At 41.2% G+C, this 25,993-nt stretch overlaps 1 pseudogene; it reads right to left on the bottom strand.

The window, feature by feature from the left end:
- Positions 1–9,712: 9,712 nt before the first annotated feature.
- LOC132820043 (sodium- and chloride-dependent neutral and basic amino acid transporter B(0+)-like) overlaps positions 9,713–25,993 on the bottom strand; it is a 272,793-nt pseudogene continuing 256,512 nt past the window's right edge.

Below are 25,993 nucleotides of genomic sequence, written 5' to 3'. Positions count from 1 at the left end.
ACTTTCTCCTTAAAAATGTCCCCCTAGTCTTGAAATTCCCCATCTTAGGGAAAAGACAACTACCATCAACTCTATCTATACCTCTCATTATTTTATAAACCTCTATCAGGTCACCTCTCAACCTCCTACGCTCCAGTGAAAAAACATTTCAGCCTTTCTTTATTACTCAAACCTTCCATACCTGGCCACATCCTGGTAAATCCCTTTTGACCCCTCTCCTGCTTAATAATACCCTTCTCCTCTCTGACTGCATTTTCTTAAACCTTGATGGGGGTCAGGGATGGGAGCAACAATGAGAAAAGAGAGAAGGTTGAGAACTGATACAGAAGATAAAGGGAGAAAGTTCAATAAACAAGGCAGGCAAGAGCATGGCGGGCTATGAGGAAAAACAATGAATTAAACACATTTATTTCAACGCAAGAGGACTGACAGGTAAGGCAGATGTACGTAGGGTATGGATAGGAACATGGGACTGGGATATCATACCCTTTGCAGAAATTTGGCTGAGGGAGGATGATGACTGGCAGCTTAATGCTTGGCATGTTGATGCTATCAGAAGGATAAAAAGGTGCACAAGAGAGGTGAGGGAATGATGTTTTTGATTAGGGAATTCAACTTGTACTTAGAATATTCCTGGGTGATTGTCTAGCTATATGGATGAACTAAAAATAAGAAAGGGGTGATCACTTTGATTGGATTGGATTATAAGCCCCCAACAATTGTCACAGTAATGGTCTGGTACAAGTTAGTTTGCCCTTGAGTTTTTTTTAGAGAGGGGATAATTGGCCAGGCTCCATCGTGCCTGAACTTTGAATGGTTCACTGGGGCCTTGTTGTTTCCCCAAACAAATACTGCTTCAGATCAAAAGCTTGAAAGACCTTTTGAAAACTTGGTCTTGTCAAGGGGACGTGGCCAGCTCTCTAGCTGTTCAGTTCAGTACGGGAGGGAGTAGAGTCATGGGGAAACTGGAAGCCTTCTCTCTGTCCTTCTGCCCTTCTGATTTTGAACTGTATGCTGCCTGTGCCATTGTTTGCTGTTTGTGCTTAGGGATCTGTGTACTGGGATTGTTGCAAGAATTTTCAGAACAGCATCATTAGGTAGGGTTTGGATAGGATAAGTTATCGGGTATTCTGTTTTCTGTTCCTTGTATTTCATTTTATAATTTTGCAAATAAATTTTGTTTGTTTAAAACCTGGCAGTTGACCAAGCTGATGTACTCCAGGAATATCCACTGTACACCTCATTAAACAAATAGCAAAGTTACAGTCAGACCTAGTCCATGACAGACTGGGGGCTTTTTGCAGGATTTAAACAGCGAGTGGTAGTTGCTAGTGTCTTTTATTTCGGGTGTTGATTTGGTTGGTTTAAACCGTGTTCAGATGGCAATGGGTCTTTCAATCACCAAGGAGGTCCTGGAGGTGGAAGAAGTGACCTCGGGGGTTTTGCAAAAGGCAGATAAGACCAAACTGCAGGAATTAATAGACAAGCTAGGGTTGAATTTACCTCCTAATGTGAGGAAAGATGAGATGAATTCAGCAGTAGCTCAGTATTCAAATTTGCTGGAAACACTATCAGGATCTGTAGAGATGGCAAGAATTCGATTGTAAATGAAGCAGCTTGAGTTAGAGGGGAGAGATAAGGAAAGGGCAGCAGAAATGAAACAGTTTGAATTACAATTAAAATCAGAAGAGAGAGAAAAAGCAAACACATTAAGGGCTTTAGCCACAGAGAAAGAAAGATAATGAAGAACTCTAGCAGAAGAGAAAGAAAAAGCAAAGAGATTGAACTTTAGAAATTGACACTTAAAAAGGGAAGTCAGCACAAAAGGATGGAGATGCAGGCTGAAGGTAGGTTTAGTGAGGAAGAGAGTGAGGATGAGCAAGCCCCTGGTAGTCAGAAGCCTAGTGAGAAACTGTTTAAGTATGTTCAAACAAGGCCTAAATTTAATGAGAAGAATGTGGAAGCCCTTGTCATTTCATTTGAAAAAGAATCTAAACAAATGCAATGGCCAGTCAGTGTGTGGGTTTTGTTGATCCAAACCAAACTTGTGGGTTGAGCTAGTGAGGAATTCACATCGCTATCAGAGCAGGTATCTGGGGAGTATGAGTAGGGAAAAGAATCAATCTTAAGCGCATATGAATTGGTACCAGAAAGCCTATAGACGTTTAAAGAATCTAAGGAGGGACCCTGGTCAAACTTATATTGAGTTTGAAAGAATTAAACAAAGTAATTTTGGTAGGTGGATAAGAGCTTTAAAAATAGAACAAACTTACAATACCCTTAGAGAGACAATTATTTTGGAGGAGTTTAAAAATTCACTGCCTGACATAGTGCACATTCATTTGGCAGAGCAGAGAGTTAAAAATGGCAAGCTTAGCAATTGAAGTGGCTGATGATTATGAGTTGGTCCATAAATCACGGTCTGACTTCCTGCATCAATTTCAATCCATGAGGGATAGAAGCTGGGGAAAAGAGAAATCCTCCTGTGGAAAGGGTAAGATAGATCTCAGTGAAGATCATAAGGAGACCTTATCACAGCGTAAAAAGGAAACCCCAGAAGGGGACGAAGAAGGTAAAAGCTCCAGTGTTTTTATTGCAATAAAGTAGATCACATGAAATCACAGTGTTGGTGGGCTAGGAAAAGCACAGGAAAGCCAGGCGTGGGAAAGCAGGATAACCCTGGAAGTGTTGTTGGAGTGGTAACAGTGGGAGCTAGAAAGCTGCATCAGAGTGCACAAGCTGATCAGAGGTTGGTTAAGGAAGAAATGCCAGATCTGCTTTAAAAATATACCTGAAAAGGTAAAGTTTATTCATGTTAGAGTAGCAAGTAAAGAGGTTATAATATTAAGGGACACAGGATTCTCTCAGTCTGTGATGTTGAAGGATGTGGAGGAATATACTCCTGACGGACTATTGCCAGAAAAATTACTGGTAACAAGAGTTCATGGTGAGACAAGAAGTGCTCAATTATGCAAAATGATGCTAGAGTGACTAGAAAAGAGTAGAGAATGTGTATAGGAGTAATGGACAAAGCCTCGGTTCCAGGAAAACAATTTGTCATTGTGAATGATACAGCTGATTCACTGGTAGGTGTGCTGCCTACTGTAGTTGAAAGACCTGTGGATACTCAAGCAACTAAAGCACTGCAAGAATCTTACTTGGGAATCTTCCCTGTTTGTGTAGTAATGAGGTCACAGAGTCACCAGTTGAAGGAGGAGAGATCAAAGGGTACAGATAAGGAATCTGAAGTGGCATTAGCAGAGACTGTATTCAATCAGTTAGTTAAGATAAAACAGGAATAAATAAATAATCATGCAAATATCTTTACCTGTGCAAAACTCATTGAGGTTCAGCAGAAAGATGAAAACTTAAAGCAATTGTATCAAAAGGCATATACAGAGAAGGAGTCTGAATTTATCCCTGTGTGCTTTTACCAGAAAAATGATGTCTTAATTAGGAAAAAGAGACCATCACATATTCAAGCAGATGAGAAACGGGCAGAGATTCATCAAATTGTATTGCCAGTAGGGTATAGAAAGGAAATGTTGCAGGTGGCACATGAATCACCACTTGGAGGCCATTTAGAAGTGAGGAAAACACAAGCTAAAATACAAAGACATTTTTACTGGACTGCACAAGAATGTAGTTGAATTTTGCCAGCTATGTCATGCATGTCAAGTGATTGGAAAACCACCGATGGTAATAAAACCTGTAACTTTAATACCTATTCCAGATTTTGAGGAACTTTTTACCAGAGTCTTAATTGACTGAGTAGGTCCCCTACCACAAACAAAAAGTGGGAACCAGTATTTGTTAACAATAATGTATACATCAACAAGATTTCAAGAGGCTGTTCCATTACACAATATCACAGCTTAAAGGATTGTAGAGGAATTACTCAAAGTTTTCACTAGATACAGACTACCAACAGAGATACAGTCAAATCAAGGGTCAAACTTCACATCCAAACTATTTAAGGAAGTTATGGACAGTTTAGACATAAAACAATTCAAATCTACTGCGTACCATCCAGAATCGCAGGAAACGTTAGAAAGATGGCATTGAACACTAAAGACCATGTTGAGGGCTTATAGTCAGGATTATCCAGATGATTGGAATAAGGGAATTTGGTTGTTCTTTTTATGATCAGAGATATACCAAATGAATCCACCAAATTCAGTCTATTTGAATTAGTTTTTGGACATGAAGTGAGAGGACCACTAAAATTGATTAAGGAGAAATTAATATGTCAGAATTCAGAGACCACCCATTTGGACTATGTGTCAAATTTTAGAGAATGATTAAATTGAGCTAGGGAGTTGACTCAACAGCATTTAAAAGTACCACAGCTCACAATGACTCAGCAAGTGGAATAAGAAATCAAAATATCGCTATTTTGCTATCAGGGATAAGGTATTGTGGTACTTCCAGTAATAGGTGAACCTTTAAAAGCAGGATTTAGTGGATCTTATAAAATCGAAAGGACATTGAGTGAGGTAAACTACTTGATATGGACCCCAGACTGGAAGAAATCTCACAGTGTGTGTCTTGTGGGATACTCAAAAGATATTTTGACAGGGAAGGAAAGCAAGAGAAGGTGTTAATGATTACAGCACAGAAGGAAGAGCCAAGTTCAGAGGCTTCTGAATTGGACATTCCTCAAATTAAATGGGACAATGAGGAAGTTGTCAAAAATTGGGATAAATGATTGGGTTATCTTCCTGAGAAAAATTGAAATTACCTGAAAGAGCATTACTATCACATGGGGAGATATGAGGAAATAACCTGGGAAGTATTAGCCTAATGGTGCATGATGCAGAGATAGGAGAGGCTATTCTGATTAAGCAACAAGTCCCCAGATGTAAATAAGGAGGACATCACAGTGTCGGCAAGGCTGTGTTTGTCCTGTCTGGTGCTTAGGTTGATGTCGGATGTTTTGTTTGCTCTCAAAATAGGTAAGAATCAATTATGTCCTTTCGTGAAGGACATTAGTAAACCAAATGCATTTTAATGACAATCACCAGTGGTTACATATTCACTATTAGACCAGCTTTTTAATTTCTCATTTTATTGAATTTAAATGTTTCCAAATGCCCTGCTTAGATTTAAACTCTTGACCCACATGGTTAACCTAATGTTCTGGATTACTAATCCAGTGACAATATCACTACATCAGTCCCACTCTCTCTCTCTCAATGTCACTGGGCACATCCAAATATTGCAAATACATGTTACATGTGAAATGAACATTAGCATCTTTAGTTTTCTGGTATTGGCATGGACTGTCCCATTTTTAAACAAGTAAGTTCAAACAACTTTCTGCTTTGCCTGAGCTCCCACTTGGAGTCAATTCATTTTGTCCCGTTCCCTTCAGAACGATTGCAGCACTCAAACCTGTCCATGCAAAATAGCCGCACTTGACCTGGAGTGTTCTGAAAGATATGCTGCATTAGAAATGTTTAATATGGAAATTGACCAATAAACAGGAGAAATATTCGGGGATCTTCATCAAGAACTAGCTGAGAACTTTCGAGCCACACCCCTTTCAGACAGTCGAAGGGACTGGCTTCTGATTGTGGAAGAGTCACCATCAACGGAGAAGCTGCATCAGCCTTAATTCCAGTCACAAACATGAGGGAGCTTCAGACAAAGGTGCCCTCCTTGAGGCTTCCATCCAATACCTGAGCAAGTGGAAGAATCATTCTTCCTTCTCCAAAAATGAAACAAAGTCAATAGATTATATTTAGTATCCAACAGAATGACCACCAAACACATCCTCCAAAGGACAGGGTGAGTATTTTCTCAAAACTTGACATTCAAGCCACGTAAAACCCTGAGAGATAACTATGAGTTTTGAGATTTTCATTGTTGTGAACTGCAAAGTCTCTCTTCAGAGTCTGAGTGTGTTTCCATCAAACTGCTGCTAAGCAGAAAACACCAGTGTACAGTAGGGGAAAGATAGGGTTCTTGATTAGTAAAGGGATCATCGGTTACCAGGTGAAAGTAGAAGAATAGGATTGAGAAACATAACAGCCATGATGGAATGGCAGAGCAGAGCTGATGGGTTGAATGGCCTATTTCTGCTCATTTATCGAATATTCTTATAGAGAATTGCACTTTTATCATGAGTTTTAGCCTGTGAAATGCTCATTTCTGAACTGACCATTTCCTTTCTTTCCCTCAGATTATTACTGATGAAAGTGTGGCTGAAGGTGATGAGAATGTGGAGTGAGGCAACTGGTCCTCAGAGACTGATTGCCTGCTCTTAGTGATTGGTTACGCTGTGGGTCTGAGCAATGTCTGGAGATTCCCATACCTGGTTTACAGAAACGGAGGAGGAACTGTAATGGATCCTAAATGCATCTGGAGAAAAGTAAAATTTAGTGAATTATTTCATTTCTTTAGAAAGAACATTCAAGTCAACAAGAAAAGGGAAATGTTTCATTTCATTCAGAATTTGGTTATGATGAATTCAATCCCATGGGTTTTTAGCTGTATAGTGTTTTGGAGTTTGGGTTCGAATCAGGGGAAACAACAAGATTCATCTAATAGATGGCTTTCAAAATGAAACATCTGAGCCCTGGCAGTTGTGTAGAACTGTTAATCTATGAATTTTGAATATCCTTTAATGTGTTATTGTTTGAAATGCTTGCAATATCTACGTCAGGTATATTTACAGCACCGTATCTGAAATCCTCAGTTACTGGCCTTCTCAGTCAGCCTCTGGAACTCAGAGTTACATTATAACTTGCTTATTTCAAGTGCTCTTCAAACCCCCAGAACCCTAGGTCAATGAAGGCTGTGTTCTAACAGCATGAGGCCTTGAGATCAGGATGTCATGAAAAATGATGTTCATATGAAGAACGAATGCATAAAAGTGTTGTAACACAATTTTGTAAGGAAGCAAAAATATTCTAATTCCAGGAGAAAGAAAACATGAGAATATCTTTTTAATTAACTCTAACTTTAGCAGCTGCATCAAAGACTCATCATCTCCTGTATATTAACATACATTTGTACCCCAAAATCAGACAGCAATCATAGGTAATGAATTGGGAATGAGCACCTTGAATTGCTGTATCGGGAGAGATGGAATGATAGATTCAGAGATGAAAGGACACATGGATCAATGGATTGATAGACCGGCAGATACATCAATAGATATTTGACATAACCATGAGCTGCCAGTCTCTGGTTAGTCAATAACATACAACAATTGACCTGTGCCCACTGGATAGTTGACCCATTCTCTCTCTGTGAACATCTAATACCTATGCCCACAATCCACTGACTCACTAAACCCCCTTTCCCATCTGTCACATTCCCCTCAACCAACAACCTGCTGTGTTACCCCCTTAGTCTGCTGAGAACCACTCACACACTCAGACAACAAGCAACATGAATTCAACTGGGAAAACACTACTATCATAGGGCAAGCCAGACAGAGAACAGCCAGGGAATTCCTAGAGGCATGGCATTCATCCACAAACTCCATCAACAAACACACCGACCTGGACCCAATATACCAACCACTACAGCGGACAGCTGAAACTGACACCCGGAAGCGGCAAGGACAGAACACTATAAATACCGGAAGAAACATCAAAGAAGCGCTTCGCAGGAGGCTCCAGAGCACTGATGATGTCTCCTAGCCAGGGGACGAAACGTTTGCAACAAAATCTTCCAGCTCGGCGAACAGAACCACAATATTATAAATCATTATTTAGAAATATCAATAGATCATCATTACAAATCATACTTATATTTTCCAGGTTTTTTAACTGAATTAAAACTCCATTCTGACATACACAAAGTTCTTCTTGCATTATGCTATAGATTCAGGCCAGAATATACCTTTCTGGAGTTACATGACTCATGAAATGTGAAACTCTGGCATAAAAGGTTTGCACTTGCAGTTACTCTCTTAATGCTGTCACTGTTCTCTGTTCAGTCATTGAGACCATTATTATTTTTCTTTTATTTTTCTCATTTTTGGTTTGACATGGTGAATGTTGTCTGATTCACGGTGTCTAGGACCCTGCAGACTCAGTCAACCAGTACACGTGAAATGAGTTTACCCAGATAACTCTTCTTGAAACAGGGAAAAGATGACACAGCACAAGCCAGCAGTCAATATAACTGTCACAACTTTATTTGAAGACAACACAGATTAAGAACTAAACTTTACAATTCTAAGTTTTAACAATTTTATTTCTAACTACCCAATTCTTTGAGAAACTTAAATACCTACCGGATACTCATAACTTTCACTGGTTCATCTAATTCTTTTCCCGCATTTTCCTCTCTCTTCATGGGTTGATTCCCTCTGTCTCTCTCTTTGTCTGGTCAGAGGGTGAGTTGCTCTGATCTTTGCCATGTCCTAACTTGCCTCTGGCTTGTCTAGAGAGTGGGGTCGGGTCGAGCCCTGTACCTTCTTGACAACCTTCACTAATTTTCCAAAAACTTAACCAACTGAGGGCATTGAGTTAACTGGTTTTATCACCGTGAAACATTGTTAATAGTTTTTGGTGGTTTGCCAACAGTGAAGCAAGTATTCACTAACAGCAAAGAAAGGACTTCCCCAGTTTCTGGATTGATGAGATGAGATTGAAGGATTTAAACATGTGTCCTTGTGAAGAGATGGGACCAATCAACAAGTCACGACTGAACTGTGCCAGCAGGGACACTACCATCAGCATCACACATGCTCAGACAATGTTTTCAGTCAGTGCTAGTGATAAAAATCCATGTGGAGCAGGATCCCCAGTGAAATTCCTAACACATCCTGTGGTTAATAGAAGGAAACCCAGCCATTGCAGACTGTAGGTGGGAGTTGGAACTCCTGTCCACAATATATAATGGTTGGAATCCTTGGGTATTAATTAGCACCCAAGGGCTGAAGCAGGAGCATGATTGAAGTTTCATGACACAAAAAATCAAATGTTAATTAATCTAAAACACTCGCAACCTGAGGTCCTGCTGGATAGTAGCAACTCTATGCTCCTATATGCTTTAGAGAGTTGGAAAACTGGCAGAAACCAGCTCAAAAGTACTGGCAGAGGTAATGTTGCAAATTCCTCCACATTCAATGTCAAGAAAGGTCCAACAGCAGTGCCTTTGCCAAAGCAAACCTGCCAAGAATTACTTCATATCAGTTGCACTGAGCAGGCCATAGCTTTCACATGCCTGATACCAAACTTCCCCATAACTGTTCTACTCAGTCTCAGTCACTGCAGGAGACTCCCACGAGGACAGCAGAAACACTGAAGCATGTCCTCAAAGCATTCCCTGAGGAGATAAAAGACCTCTGTTGTCTCATAGGAGTATCTAGTTTGTGAACATCCAAAATGGTGAAGCCTTATCTGAGAGGACACGAAACAGATCAAGACAATCAACGCAGAATGTGCAGAAATGAAATTAAAGCATCAGAAGGAGTGCACACAGCCTCAAACAGCCCACCTCAACCGCATGAGGCTGAGTCTACAGATCACGCATTGGACTTACCAATCAACCTTACCATCCTCAACCTGAAGGAACTGCTTAAAAGGCGAAAAGGCTCAAAGAAAACTTTAACCAAGGTGATACCTGGCTCTTGGTGGAGCTGAAAACAGTTCTGAAAAACTCCCATTGCAATTACAGGGGGTATAAACAAGAAAAAGCATTTATCAGGGTCTTTTTTGGCCAATTGAACAAAACATTTTTTCAAAATTCCTCAAATCTCAGGAGTGACAAGACATTGCACATGAGTCAGGGCTTCTGTAGAGTCAGGCTTCTTCCTGTATCTTTCCCCTCTGTGTTGTTCCAGGTGTGGGCCCCATTCAGGAGCTGCTGTACATGCAGCAGAAATTTTCTATGAAAACAGAAGTGAAATATTTAACAATTCCTACACAATATTAATCCACCGATTAATTCCACTGTAAAAGAAAGCTGTTCCTAATCATATTATATTGCAGTTTGTTCCAATACTTGGCAAGTCATATTGTAGCGAAACATGTTCAATCTGTGTGTTTATTACAGAGATCAGACTCCCATGTCTAAACTGACTGAATTGTGATATTCATTTGCAATGAAATCTGGAGACATGTATTATATCCAACTAATCTTGAAATTAAATCGAACTGAAATTTTTTGAAATGCTCTATTGCAGGAACAGTTTTTCAATTTAAACAGCGTTACTAAGTAATCAATTTATTCTAATTTTATGAAGTAGCTACTACATCTAAAAGATTATCATTTTATTGAGAACACGACACTAATTAGTCAGTGTTTTTTTTAACAAAACCCTGATCACACATCCTCGAGACACAATGTGCATTGATGACATTGTGGTAATACATTTCCAACAAGGGCTACTGTGAGTTAAAGAGAAGCCCCAAAGACTGTTCTGAAATAGACAACCAAACTTACTGACGAAACCATATAATCAATGACCTTTAGAAACACAGAGGCAACTATGCAGCTGCTGACTAAAGCAAATACCCATTCACAAATCTTGTTTTGAATACCAACTGGGTGAACGAGCATGGGTTAACATTCAGTGGGCATGGGCACACAGAATAGACATAGATAAGAGGTTTTGTTCTCACCTTTCACAAAAATTCTCAAATCCAGATTAATGTCTAAAGCCTGTGAGAGGCTGTGAACCAGGGCCATGGTGAAGCTGCCCCATCTTCATTAAAAGTTGAGGGTTGCTTGAAGATTTTTGCTTCTTGGAACCTGTCAGCTTGGGAATGTAGTGGTGAGGAATTGTTAACCAGCGATAACTGGCCACGCCTGGAAGGGGGCTAACGACTGGAATCAGAACCCATTGCCATCTTTAAGTGACTCTGGATTGGTTTGGACTCGGCATAGACCTGGCCCACTTTTCCATGAATACCCAGGACTTTCCCTCTGTAATCACCTTAAATCCGACAAGTTTTGAGAGATCTACATGCCTCTAAGTCTGTCTCTAGCAGTCAAAGCTCTAAACTTTGGAATTGCTCCATTAATCTCCACTTCTCTATTTCTCTTTTCTCCTTCTCAACATATCTTCACACCGACTGGTTCAGCCAAGCTTCTGTTCTTCTACTGTGTAATTTGTCGTGAGGTTTGGTGTAAGATTTTACTTTATGACACTTCTTGGGAGTACAGTGGGATATAATATAGCAGTGGAGGCACTGTATTACTAAAAGTTGCTGTAAAGTAGGAGTCTGAGAGGCTGTCACAGAAACTGTTTCCCGATCTTTCAAACATTTCCTCACCTGCCAAAAGGTGGGGCCCTCAGCTTGGACAACTCTCGCCACGGCTATTATGGGTACCCACATAATACAGAAGATGATCATACACCAGCCCAGCGCTATTGACCAGACAGAGTATTCAACTGGTCCATATGTTGGAAGGGCAAATGTTGTTAAGGACCAGACTAAGATTGCCTGAATGAAATAAACACAGAAAGTAAAATCAGTAACATGATGAAAGGGACTTACTGTACATTTTTACATTCAGCTTAAATCACTCAAAGATGTAACATCTCCTTACGGTTAAAATGCACGGAGAGATCAGAATCCAACAAGCTCTCCACCAGAGCCAGAAAAGCCAATTCCTTTTCCCAATCATCATCTCCATGTCCTTGATGAATCTGTTTATCCCTGTGAATGGCAAGGAAGCAGAGAGACACCATCACTCGCACTGTCCTGTCTTCAGGGCAGCTTGTTTTCTGTTGAAGTTCATCTTGTACAGGTGGCATTGATGAACAGGTTAAACAGAGAAAGGATCGCTGAAGATTTCAAATTGGATGAACAGAGTGTTCCTTATCACCAAATCGATTATCTGTACTCCAAGATTTAAAGGTCTTGAAGGAACTCTCACACTGTTTCGAGAAGACAAGTGTTCAAGGTGAATGGGAGATGAAGTGAGGTGGCAGGTTGAGGCCAAAGGTGCCAATGAGTGGGGATTGATGATGTGGTGAAGTCATGTTGGTTGTGGAGCAGGGTTGTGGAAGATTTGGATCTGGTCAGATATGGAGTTGGGAGTGTTTGATAGTGGAGATGAGAGGTGTGTGTTGTCTGGAATAGAGAGTGGTGGGTGGTCACATGCCCATGGGACGTGATGTCACAGGTGAATGACTTGGTGGGAGACTGTCAATGTTATTCATTGTCAGGTCAACGTGAATGATTGAGGGAGTCATTTTTATAATGAGAGCAGATTTTAATCCTTCTAACATTTCCTGGGTAATTATAAGTCAGTCAGAACTTTCTGAAGTCTCTGTCTCTAACTCAGAGTTGGAACTTATTCAGAGGATTTTTGACACTGGGTATTTCCATGAGTATCATACATTCCCAGGCAATTCCCATATAGCCAGTGTGTTGGGACATCTGCCTGATCCTGGTGTACAGCTTCCAGCCAATGCCTGGTCTTCCAAAATCTGGAAATGTAAAATGTCGGCTAAGAAATTGCATTCATCACTTTAGAATTGATGAGCCTGATCTTTGTGTGAACAATAGTTAAGGGAGTGGAAACAATGGCTTATGTTAATTCCTGTAAACAGGTCATCAGTAAATAGTATTCCCTTGGCTGTATTCTCAGGGCACTATAAGGGCAAGAAAATGACCAAGAAACTTGTCCAATGGAATGAATGGATATGGATAGCACAGATAAAAGACATTGGTGTGTTGACTGACCATGATGGTATTAAATAGGGGAACAGGTTTGATGGACTGAATGGCCTACTCTTATTCCTGTGTCCAAAGATAAAGGATCAGGAAGCATATTAATGTTCCTAATCTCTATGATGATCAAGACACTCACAGGAACAATCTCATTAAGGGAATCTCCTGATTCTGTAGGATCATCATTGTGGTCAGGGAAGTGAGAAGTCTTGAAACAATGTTAAGAATCTACCCATGTGATGCTTCTGTTATGAAGGAGGAAGGGAATATTTGGGGGTTTTGAAACAGTCAGAATGGACAAAGAACACAACTGTATAGAAATAGGCCTATCGGCCCTCTAAGCCTGCGCTTACACATTTTGCTCTTCCATAATAAAACTGTCCTCACGAACAGGATCTGTATCCCTCTATTCCCTTCCTATTCATGTATTTGTCCAGGTGCTTCTTGAATGCTGCTATTGTGTCTACTTCCACCATCTCCTCTAGCAGGCGTGTTCCAGGCACTCACCACCCTTTGTGTGAAAAACATGCCTTGTAGATCACTTCGAAACATCCCCCCACACCTTGAAAGTGTGTCCCCTAATAATTGATCCCTCCACCCTGGGAAAAAAAACTCTTACCTTCCACTCAATCCATGCCATCACAATCTTCTAAACTTCTATCAAGTCACCCTCAACCTTGCATATTCCAATGAAAACAAACCCAGTCTGTCTAAATGTTCTTCATAGCTAAAATCCCCATACCCTGCAACATCCTAGTAAACGTCTCCTAAGCATCCACATCCATCTGCTACTGTGGTGACCAGAACTGTATGTAATACACCAAGTGTGACCTAACTAAAGTTCCATAAAGCTGCAGCATAATTTGCCTACCCTTACAATCAATGCCACTTCCAATGAAGGCAAGTATGCCACAGGTTAATTGGATTGGAAGGATTCAGTTGCTGTGGGGTAGTTATCAAGTGAGGGCATGATTGAATAGCAAGTCAATTAGTTTCGAAATTTTGCTTTTCACTGTGGGACATGCATGATGTTGTTCACCTGTTATATCTGTATCATAGCCTTGTGATTTTGAAACATAGTTCAATAAAATTAGTTCATGAATTTTAAAATCCTAAACTTTTGCCTCTGTCATTATTCATTTGACTCAAGTCTAAATCCTCACTAACTGTTCAAACCCTATAGTAATCTGCACAATATCCAGTGTAGACTTTGTAGTGTTCTCTGAAGAGGTGAAAGTATTCTCATAAATATATTTCAATTGTAATTATTTTTTTTTCCAGTCATACCCACCATAGATCCAGCTGAGACCAATGAGTTCCAACAGAGCAACTACAATGAGAATCCATCCAGTACAGAAATAATCCATTAAATGTAACCAATAAATCCCAGCCTAAAATGAAATGGTAAATTAGAAAGCATTAAATGGAAAAAAACATAACATTCAAATCTTTAAAATAGACATTAAAAGGATTTAAGAATTTATCTTTTCTCAACCGCAAAATACCCTGTTTGCTCGATTTATTCTCATTCCTTGAAGGGCTGGAATTAGTTGTTGTTAGAAATGAAAATTCACTTCTAAATAATCGCTCTGGACAAATTCAAGAGAACAAAGATTTTATTAACAAATTCTGCAGAATTGGACGCCTTCCCAAAGAAAAGCGTACCCAAGCATTACAGCGATCTTTCTTATATAGCAATTTAGAGCCTCCCCTATGGCCCCTAGAGGTCACGAGGGTCATTGCTTTACAATGATCTCATTTCTTACAGAGAAAGCATATGATCATGTCCTCATTGTCTCGAACTCCAGCCGCATAGCCCACTTCCCTGTCTAATGATATTTTCAGCCCTTGAACTTACCAACCGTCTCGCCCCTTGTACTCTTATCTGGTTGTTTTTGCACCATATTAGCAGAAGTATTGTCTCGCTCAAGGTTTCGTTATTTTTCAAAGCTGATCCCTTGCCCCCAGCTAGCTTGTTTTTCTTACTAACTGCTTACATTGCAATACTGATCGTTAGAAGATCAATCTTTACGTAAATTAGCCCAAACGTTAACATTTCCTTAAAATAAAACAGCCAGTATATATAAAATAAAGTAGCAAGACATACCACATATTTAGTTTGGTTGTATATTAAAATGTCTAGGGTACCATGCACATCTTAATAGCTTCTTGTTGCATAATAAAGCAAATCTAAATCTCACAACTCCACCCTTTTTCTTTTTAAGATGTGCATGCGTAACAGAATAGGCTGAATTACGGCTCAGGGAGGTCCTTCTGTCTTTTCAATAGTAAAACTTTAAGTTCATGAGTACCATGTTGGGGTATGGCAATGGCTTGCATCTGGGCGATATGGCGTTGGATCAATACCCTAACACAAGGAACCAGACAGGGAATAACGAGGAACAGGGCCCCGACACCCACCATCATTATTAATGCCATGCGCCACCAGCCACCCCCAAAAAGCGTGTTCCACCAACTAGCGTCCCCTATAGGTCGCCACGTCTGGACAGGTACATGGGCTATTTTACGGATGTCCCGGGTGATTTTTAGGACAGCCTCGTAGTTATCGTCTATCTCCAGACAACAATTTGTCGTGTTAAACTTCCCGCAGACACCCCCTTCAGAGGCAAGCAGGTAGTCTAAAGCAAGACGATTCTGATATATTGCAGCCCTCATTTGAGACTGCTATCTAGCCAGTAATTCCAATGCGAAGGCGGTTTTGTTGGTGATTATTTCCATCACCGCCTGCAAGCGAATGATACGATTAAGCATATAAATTGGAGTTCTGTAACCCCAAGTGCCATCCTGAGCCCAACTTGCCGGCCCATAATACTCAATGATACGGGACGGTGGCCAATCTGCGCCCCACTTGGCCAAGTGGATGTCTCCGTACTTGTGGACATTCCACTGACTAGCACTCCTACGCTTCCGTGCCAGTCTTCCGGGCCTCTGTTGCAGGGAGTTTAACAACTTAACCCCTAGGTCAGCCCCTTGATCACGGGGGAGGAGAAAGAACTCCGGTCTGACTATACCGAGGAAGCATAAGCCACCCCATTCCTGTGGTAACCTGGAATACGCCAGATCCCCACAAATCCAAAATAAACCATCAGGAGCTGGACCCCCCTCCACTGTCCCTGGCAACACCGTCCCATGCCTCTCTAATTCCCGGCATTCACGCATAAGGGCCAGAACCACTGCAATTCCAGGAATCAGAGGTGGGATGCAACCGCCTGCAGGTGAGATCCCCTTGTTGGGTGAAAGACAACCCAAGGGGTTGTTTGGTGAGAAACCAACCAAGGGTCGGGGCCACCAAGTGTCTGTGGTGAGATTCAAGACCCGCTGACAGGGGCTGTCACCAACTGGGCGGGACCCTTGTTTCCCAATGCAGAAGTGGCCCGTCGGGGTATTCTGCAATTTCCAGACTTGATAAATTCTGTTCTTGGAGTAAGTCCAATTGTATTCGAGGATTTCCTGAACATCCAAACTCTCCCCCGTCCATGGCCACTGCTCGGTCATATGCGGACCCCCACAAACCCAACACCTCGTCACATTTAAAATTTTGGCAATTTGAGACGTGAAGTCAATAAAGAGATTTTTTCGCAACATCAGGAAGAGTAAGCCAACTCTCAACGTCCTCATAGAGGGAGGAAACCTTGGCTGAGGCGGCTATTCTGGCATCGTAATTTGGAATAGATTTCTCTAACCCGGGATATATTTCCTTAACCCGGTCAAAGTGGTCCGCTGTCGAGCCAGTAAAACTGATACAGAGCCATTATTCCATAAGTGGACAGTCTATATTTCCACTCGTGTAATATCCCAGGCTGAATACCTGGTAGTAATGTTCCCCATCCTCCCAAAATGGTATCATTTTCTCCCGGTTGTAACAGGCACCACTTATTTTAGTGTGAAACACAAAAGACCCCGGAAAGACATGGTCTCCCCATTTCACAGTTTGGCGGCATTTGTCGCACAGCCTGTTAGCCTTATCCCAACCGTCTTTTTTTTAATGCAGACCCATTCGTGTTCTTCCCAAATACATTCATGGACCCTCCCCTCAGGCCATCCAATATATCCCTTATTTAACATTTGATAATACAATTTCCCATCCTCCCAACATTCCTCCCGTGATTCCTCATCATGGCAAAGGGAGAAGAAGTTAGGATCTCCCAGTTGAACTATGGCGCCGCATTTGGCACATTCCCCTTTAGGTCTTCTTTTATCTGTTTCCAGCAATTCAGCATGTCCCTGTAAACTGTCTGTTGACATACACAACCATTCGTAATTTATAAAAGGGCAACGATAGACCCTAGCCTTAGATAGACCGAGATATCCCCTGTTTTTTACTTGATAGTATAGTTTTCCCTTTTCCCAGCACTTTTGGCGTGAGTATATGTCATAACAGCGAGTATTATTAGCATAAGAGGAGTGGGATACAAAGGATCCGCGTAACTCTAACTCAGTGTCCCACACCCGAACCCTAGAGCGGCATTTATCACAGTTACCAGTCAATTTCCCCACTAAAAGGAAGGCAAATAATAATACAGTATGTAGCAAAAGAGTCCCAAGAGAGTTCATTTTTGATGTTTCTTTAACTTCACCACCAACGGTTCATCACCGGCCTCACACGACCAAGAGTCCTCTTTGGGCGGCGACACCGGGCCTTTTAGTCTGGCGGTGTGAGTCCACCCTTTTTCTTTTGTTCGTATGGCAACTTCGGTGGTGAGTAACACCTGAAACGGTCCCTCCCAGAGTGATTGGAGTTTCTTCGGTTTCCAGGATTTTATCAAAACCCAGTCTCCCGGTTCCACTTTGTGGAGGTGGATATCGAGTGGAGGGGTCTGAGTCAGGAATCCCTGGTGGAGTAAACGAGAAACAGCGAAGCCACATATCTCATGACTCACGCTCTAGGTGACAAACGCTCAAACATTCATGCACTAACAAACAGATGAATTCAAGCCAGACCACAAAGTGTTAAACTGCTTGTTAGCTGAGAAGCCCTTTTTTTTATATAAAAAAAAATCCATACATAAACACAAATTCTCACATCCACAGAGACTATTTTTTTTACAATCAAATTTGCACACACAAAGACACACATAAATCTTCACCAACACAAAATTCCTACGGGGGGGCGGCCCACACAGACATAAATATTCAGGTTTAGATAAACACCGTATTTATCCAACTCCTTTTGTCTTTCATACAGTCCTCCCATACTACTGCTACCAGTATCTTAGCCTTCCGTTCCTCCGCCATTATGCCTCTCTATACAAATACCTTCTGAACCTCCTGTAACAACTCCGACTCATTTCTACTGCTCCCGTCCTCTATCTTCTGTAACTTCTTCTGGATATCAGGCCATGCCTTTGTACTCATTTCTACCGCTCCCTTAATCTGTGTAAGAATGGACAGGGAGACTCGTCCTTTCCCTGCCTCAGGTCGAAAACCTTGGCTAACTTTCGCTGTTTGGGGATGCAAGTTTGTATCCCTCAGATTATCAAATTTTGCATGTCTAGTATATTATTTCACTTTTCTATATTATGGTTGTCTCAGTTAGGGTTCTGAAGGGGATATTTGTCCTCACCCCTAACCATCCCCCTCCCATGCCAAATTGTCCGGCAAGCTTAATACCGGCGCTGTTACTAGTTTTTTTTACAAAAATCTCAATTACCACTTTCCCTATTCAGTATCCCCATATAAGTCTCCTTTCTCCCCCAGTAAATAGTATATTCAAAAATAGACATTATCTCAGCCCACATATATAGACTGGGCCTCAAACATTAATTAATTTGTTCTGACAATCCTATCGGATTCTCATCCAGGACCGTCATTTCCTTTTTAAATGTTCCGACCTCCCCACTGGTGAGGGGGTCACACACAAACCCAATTTCCTTGTCCCCTATAGGCACTTTTTAAGAAATATTGTAATGTTCCAAACTTCTCATATCCTCAAACACCAATTTTAATAATTCATGCTTGACTAACTTTAAAGCCTGTTCCTAAACTGTAAACATATTTATATATTTATATCCATTTATTTAGTATTTAATATTTAAAATATAAAATACATACAGTTCCCAAATTTTAAAACCCACTGTAATCACCCAGATTTAGTATCCTAATTTAGATCCAAAATTAGTTTTCTTGTGTACTCCTAACTATTTCTCAATTACAATACTTTAGGTCATAAAATAATCATAACTGTCTTAGCCGAATCCAAGGTCTCAGATAATAACTATGGAAGTCCTAACTACAACTGTCCTTCACATAGTGAAAATAAATCATGTTAAGTTTTCATAAAAATCACATTTAAAACAATCCTGGAACTCAAGTTCCAGTGAATAAAACTTCCTCATTCAATCACCAACAAACAAATGTGCATTCAACCCGAATCACAGAGAGTTAAATGTTTTGCAAGAAGTTCTCTCTCTCTCTCTCTCTCTGTCGGTCTTACTGCAAACTGCTGGTAAAAAAAAACTTCAGTTGTCTTATATCATTTGAGTTTAATGGGGCTACAACAAATCCTGTGGTCCGTTCCCCAACCGGGACCTCCCGTGCGGGGACAGTCTCACTACTTCTTTATCCCCTTTTCTCCTCATGTCTCTCTCTCTCTGTTTCTCTCTGTTTTAGTCTTGGATTATATTTATTCTTTAAATGATCATTTAAAATTTGACAAACCCAATCCTCGTCCGATCCAAATTTGGGCCACCAAACAGAACCCCCTTGAATCGGTTGTTGTGACCATTTTTCGCAAAATTTAACCATTTTTCGTCTAGACTTCCCCTTTCTTTTTCCATGACCCCAGTTACGTAACATTCGTCCTAACGGGCTATCATCCGGCACCCCCTTGTATTCTTCATCAGGCAACGGTTTAGGCACTCTTGTGCCCCCGTTTCCCATACCGAAGATAAGTACAAGCAAATAAACCGCCCGTGCGAGAAACAAGAATATCCCACACTCACCGGATTTCCTTATGATCGACCAGGTAGCGGCAACAGGTAATCAACCCTTGGTAACTGACTGAACGCAGAGTCTCCGGTACGTAAACAACACCAAACAAGGCAAGGTGTCCTTGAGTTTCGCATCAGTCAGAGACCAAACCCTGGTAACTGATTGAGCGCAGAGACTCCGGTACGTAAACAACACCTGACAAGACAAGGTGTCCTTGAGTCCTGTGCATCAAGCAGAGACCAAACCCTGGTAACCGATTGAGCGCAGAGACTCCGGTACGTAAACAACACCTGACAAGACAAGGTGTCCTTGAGTTTCGCGCATCAATCAGAGACCAAACCTGTCCGAACGCAACAGAAGAAATCTGTGCCTACCTGGCTTCGGTGCACCAAAATTACTCGATCCCCTGCCCGTTTGTCCCTTTATGACTGGCCAGTCTCCTCCCTCTTTGTTCTCCTGAGCCTCCCGGATACCACTCGCTCAAGCCGCGAAGCGGGACGGCGAGGAAGGAATCGGAGACTACCGAACTCGGTAGGGTGCACCGTCTCCGATGTCCTTCCTCGAGCCCACCGCAGCCGGAGTGTGGAGCCGGACGAGCCCCCAAGTTGTTAGAAATGAAAATTCACTTCTAAATAATCGCTCTGGACAAATTCAAGAGAACAAAGATTTTATTAACAAATTCTGCAGAATTGGACGCCTTCCCAAAGAAAAGCGTACCCAAGCATTACAGCGATCTTTCTTATATAGCAATTTAGAGCCTCCCCTATGGCCCCTAGAGGTCACGAGGGTCATTGCTTTACAATGATCTCATTTCTTACAGAGAAAGCATATGATCATGTCCTCATTGTCTCGAACTCCAGCCGCATAGCCCACTTCCCTGTCTAATGATATTTTCAGCCCTTGAACTTACCAACCGTCTCGCACCTTGTACTCTTATCTGGTTGTTTTTGCACCATATTAGCAGAAGTATTGTCTCGCTCAAGGTTTTGTTATTTTTCAAAGCTGACCCCTTGCCCCCAGCTAGCTTGTTTTTCTTACTAACTGCTTACATTGCAATACTGATCGTTAGAAGATCAATCTTTACGTAAATTAGCCCAAACGTTAACATTTCCTTAAAATAAAACAGCCAGTATATATAAAATAAAGTAGCAAGACATACCACATATTTAGTTTGGTTGTATATTAAAATGTCTAGGGTACCATGCACATCTTAATAGCTTCTTGTTGCATAATAAAGCAAATCTAAATCTCACAGTTGTGTTCCATTTTTCTTTTTTGAAATAAACAATCAATGTTGCATGTAGCAGCACGGTGGGTCAGTGGTTAGCAGTGCTGCCTCACAATGCCAGGAATGCAAGTCTGATTCCACCCTTGGGTGACTGTCTGTGTGGAGTTTATAAGTTCTCCCCATGTCTGTGTGGGTTTACTCCAGGTGCTCTGGTTTCCTTCCACAGTCCAAAGATATGTGGATTAGGTGGATTGGCCATGCTAAATTGTTCATAGTGTCCAGGGATGCAAAGGCTAGGCAGATTAACCATGGGGAACGCAGGGTTGTAGGGTAGAGGATGGTTCTGGGTGCGCAGCTCTTCAGAGGATCAATGCAGACTTGATGGGCTAAATGGTATTTCCACACTGCAGAGAGTCTATGATTCTGTCCAGATGTGATCTCGGTCAGGTGCAACACCTCTCTGGATTTATATATTATGATCTTTCCATGCCTTTCAATATTTTATTCACTGTTTTAACTTCCTGGGAACATTGTACTAATGATATTTATGAAATGTTCACAAAAGTCCTCTAGATATCTCCCCTTCCCATGACCTCTACTACATTCTCAGATAACACATATTCCTCATCAACTTTCCCTCTGCTCAAATTGCAATCGTCTTTATTAAATTAAATCTGCAACATTAGTCAAAATATTTTCTTTTTATTACTGCGATCGTGGGAATTAAAGGCAGCAATAAATATAGAGACCACAGCTTTATCCTGGATGAGGAAGGTCATCACTCCATCTTCATACAGACGTTAATAATTGGTGAACACCCTGATATTGCAACATCTGATTGCTTCATCAATGATTTCTAGATTTTAGCCTCCACTGCTCAATGCAGAAATTAGTGCTGTGTGTCAATCATTCTTCATGTGTTGCAGAATTCCAGACATAAATTCTCAAATTGCTTTTCCTCATTTTAAACCAAGCTCTCCAATCTCATAAATTTAATATTCTGAGTAAAATCACATTCTATAACCGCATGAGATCACCTCTCAAAATGAACTGGTCTGCAGCCTGAAAAGTACAATTTCTTGAATCTTTCCTCATAACTCAAAACCCCAATTCTAGGGGTCAGTCTTGTGGCTCCTAGCATTACAGTCTCCAGTATCCATGTGTCTGTCTGTCTTGTTGGGAAGAACTGGACGCAGTAGTTAAGGTAAGGTCTGACCACAGTGCTGTCAAGTTTGATGACCATTCCTTCTGATTTCTATTCTACAGTTTTGTGATCCAATTGATGAGGCTTATGGACTTTGTGAAACACAGAAAGCATGACACAATCCAAGAGAACGCAGCCTGTTTAATTGACTCACCAAGGAACACCTTCAACATTCACCACTTCGGCAAGTGTCCTGCAAGAGCACTTTCCAAAACTGCATTCCCCACAACCAAGCTAAAGCAGGCACCAGGCAGAAAAGAAAGTTGATTTACAAAGCAAAGAATTTCAGGTGCTGGAAGGTTGAGATGGAAATCAGGAAATTCTAGAATTATTCAACAGGGCAGACAGATTCAACAGGGAGATGAATAAGATTAACATTTCAGCTCAACGATGATCCTTCAGGAAGGAATTGGAAATCTTCATCAAGGGACAAGGGTACTGAGGGTGGAGAGTTGGAAATGGATTTTGCAAAGCAAGTCGGTGGGAATCCACATTTTGTTTATAAAGACATGCATAAAATGGTGGGAAGGAAAGAAGGGAGGGTGTTGTTTTCAGGGGGCAACTTGGGGGCACTCCAATTACACACAGCATCATGCTCAACTGCTCTGCAAAATCCATCCCAATCAAAGATTTCCAAACCTTCCTCGACCCAATATCCAGGATTTAGAGATTCCTTGGTCCCACATGTGGCCTTGCCTGCAGTACCAGCAGTGCCCACCACTGAGCTTGTGGCACTGCTGACACTAGTGGAATGGCTGGTCAATCGGATACTCTTGCTAAGAATGGCACCTCTTCCTGCTGGTGATTGGCATGCGCCCCATTATTAGGAAATTTATCCTGCCCACTGCACTGTAAGGCTGCAGGGAATGGATAAATCACATCCTGTTGACTGTCTTCTTAGCCAGCAATACTCACATTCCACAAACAAACAAGAGAAAGAGTCACAGAATCATAGATTGTTACAGTACAGAAGGTGGCCATTCAGCCCATTATGTCCACACTGCTTCCCAGCAAGCATTATGACTCCTGCCACACACCCCTTCCTCACACCCTTTTTCCAATTAAATAATCACCAATACCTCAATTGACTCACCATCACATTTCAAAGCTGTGCACTCCAGACCTGAACGTGAAAAAGATCTTCTTCATTACATTTGCAAATCGCTTTAAATCTGAGCCATCTCATTCTCGATCCTTTCACAAAGGGGAACAGTTTCTCCCTATCTACTCTATTCAGACCTCATATGAGTTTGGCAATGTCTGTCACATCTTCTCTTGACCCCTCCTCTCCTCTCTAAGGAGAATGACCCAAACTGTCCAATGTATTCTCATACATTAAGTTTCTCGTTTTGGAATCATTTTTGTCGATCTCTTCTGCATTCTTCCAAAGTGTTCACATCCTTCCAATATTGTAGCATTCACAACAGTGCTCAGCACACCTGGTGAGGATTAACAAATTTCTTATACAAGTTCAACATAACCTTCTTGCTATTATACCCTAAGAACTCTATTATTAAAGCCCAGGATACCATATGCTCTCTCTACATGTCCTACTATCTTCAATGATCTGTGAAAAGCTGCCCAGACCACTCCTGCACTTCTTAAGTACTGCACCCCTGACGTTACAAATGTTTTCTCTCCCCAAAATGGATCGTCTCAAACTTCTTGCATTGAGCTTTACTGGAAGCTACCTGCTCACTTCACCAACATATCTGTGAACTTGTGGACTTTTCAACTCTCTTGCTTAGAGTTTACAATCCTCCAAGGTTCATGTCACCTCCAAACTTTGAAACTGTCCCTTACAAGACAAGGTCTATACCCTGCAAATAAAGCAGGAAAAGCAGGGCTCCCACAACTGATGTAAAACAAGGAACTATGGATGTTGGACATCTGAATCAAAAACACAAACAGAAATTGCTGGTGAAACCTAGCAGCTACGGTATATCTCTGGTGAGAAAGTGGAGTTACCATTTCTCGATGATGAGTCACTGGACTTGAAACATTAACTCTGCTTTCTCCCTACAGATGCTGCCAGACTTTCTGGGTTTCACCAGCAATTTCTGTTTTTGTTCCAATCCGATCTCTGGCGAACTCCATTACAAGCCTTCCTACAACCCAAAAAATATTTGGTGATCACTATTCTCCATTTTCTTTCACCCAGCCAATTTTGTATCCAGACAGCTATTATCTCCTTTATACCATGAGCTATAACTTTCTTCATAAGTCTGCTGTGTAACATTGCTTAAAGTGAGTTTTGAAAGTTCATGTACACCACATCAATGACATTACCCTCATCGATCCTTTCTATTACCTCTTCAAGAATTGTCAGCCATGATTTGCCTTTTAGAAATCCACGCTGACTGTTCCGAATTAACCCACATATTTATCTATGCCTCAACTGATTCTGTCATTAATATTTGTTTCCAGATTTTTATCCACCACTGAAGTTAAACTGAATTGTCTGTCATTGCTGGGCTTACCTTCATAGGTTTTTTTTACAAATAAAGGCGTAACGTCTGCAATTGTCTAACCATCAGCACCTCCCCTGAGTTTAGGAAGGCTGGAAAATTATGGTCAGTGGTGCTTTAATTTCTACATTTGCTTCCCTAAATGTTCTTGGATGCATGACACCTGCTTCTGGACCTTGTCAATTTAAATATTGATTGCCTACTCAAAACTTCTTCCTGGTGAATATTGATCTTTATCGTGATAGAGCTTCCTCCTCCATTACTATAACTGGTGTCGCTTCCCTCCTTGGTAAAGAGACAGATGCAAGGTATTCAGTTAACGCCTTAGTCATGTCTCTTGTCTCCATATGTCCTATATTTCAACTTGTGGGCCAAGTGCTGGAAAGTGAGATTAATGTAGAATTAATATAATTTTGGTTGTACAGACTTGAGGGCCAAAGGTCCTCTTCTGTACTATAGGATTCTATGATTCACTGTGTAAACCACCTTTTTTTACCCTAATTGACTCAACTCCTCATTTTGCTATTAATGTGCCTATAGAAGACTTTGGAATTCCTTGATATGTTTGGCTGACAGTGCTTTCTCATCAGTTAATACAGTTGGCTGGACAGCTGTCTTGAAATGCTGAGAGATGTCAGAGGTGTGTTTCAATTCCTGCACCAGCTGAAGATACCACGAAGTATCAACCTCTCCCCTTCCCTGAGGTGTGGTGATTCTCACATTAAACCATCACTCATCGTCTCTCTGTGGCCCAGTAGGCCCATGGTGGCTTTACCTCTGACCTTAATCTTCTTATTAAACCCCCTTCACTTCTCCAATATGCTTTTCACTTTCCCCTTTGAACCTTAGTGTTCTGCTTGAAGTTTTTGTCTTGACACGCATCATAACCTCACTTTTCTTCTTCATTTTGTATTCTATCTCCTTTGTTCATCCTCAGAGCTCTGCATTTTGTTTGTTCTCCTTTTGCTTTTTGAGGGAAACTTACCTTGATTGTACTTGAATCATGTCTATTTTAAACATAGCCCTTTGTTCAGTGACTGTTTTTCCCACCATAATTTTGTTCCTGTCTCTCTGGCTCAGCTCCATGCTTTGCCCATTGAAGTCACTCTCCTCCAGTAATTCTTCTTATTCTGGACTGCCAATTATCCATTTTTATCATCATCCCTGGTCCAAAACCAACCAGCAGTGGGGTTCTAAATGCTGGGAGCTTATTTAGGACTGAACTTAACTCTTTGTGATTTATGAAACAGTGTCTCATTTTACTGAGTATCCTTGTCTAGAGAGGGTTGATTGCTCATATGTGGAAACATCGCAAATGACTAAGCTACAACTTACCTGTGTTACAAACAGAAGGCCAAGGAAATAAAATAACAAACAAAGACCAGCTGTCAGATAAAGACGCTTTGGCCTAAGGAACTCAGGAAACTGGTCCACAAGGCGTGTTATTATTTACTTGTTTCTACTGAAAAACAAAAGTTATCAGTGATTAATTAAT

This window comes from Hemiscyllium ocellatum, chromosome 11, assembly GCF_020745735.1.
Source record: "Hemiscyllium ocellatum isolate sHemOce1 chromosome 11, sHemOce1.pat.X.cur, whole genome shotgun sequence".
Lineage (NCBI taxonomy): Eukaryota > Metazoa > Chordata > Chondrichthyes > Orectolobiformes > Hemiscylliidae > Hemiscyllium > Hemiscyllium ocellatum.
Note: the sequence above shows the minus strand (reverse complement) of the source record. Positions and strands in the feature narration are given on the sequence as shown.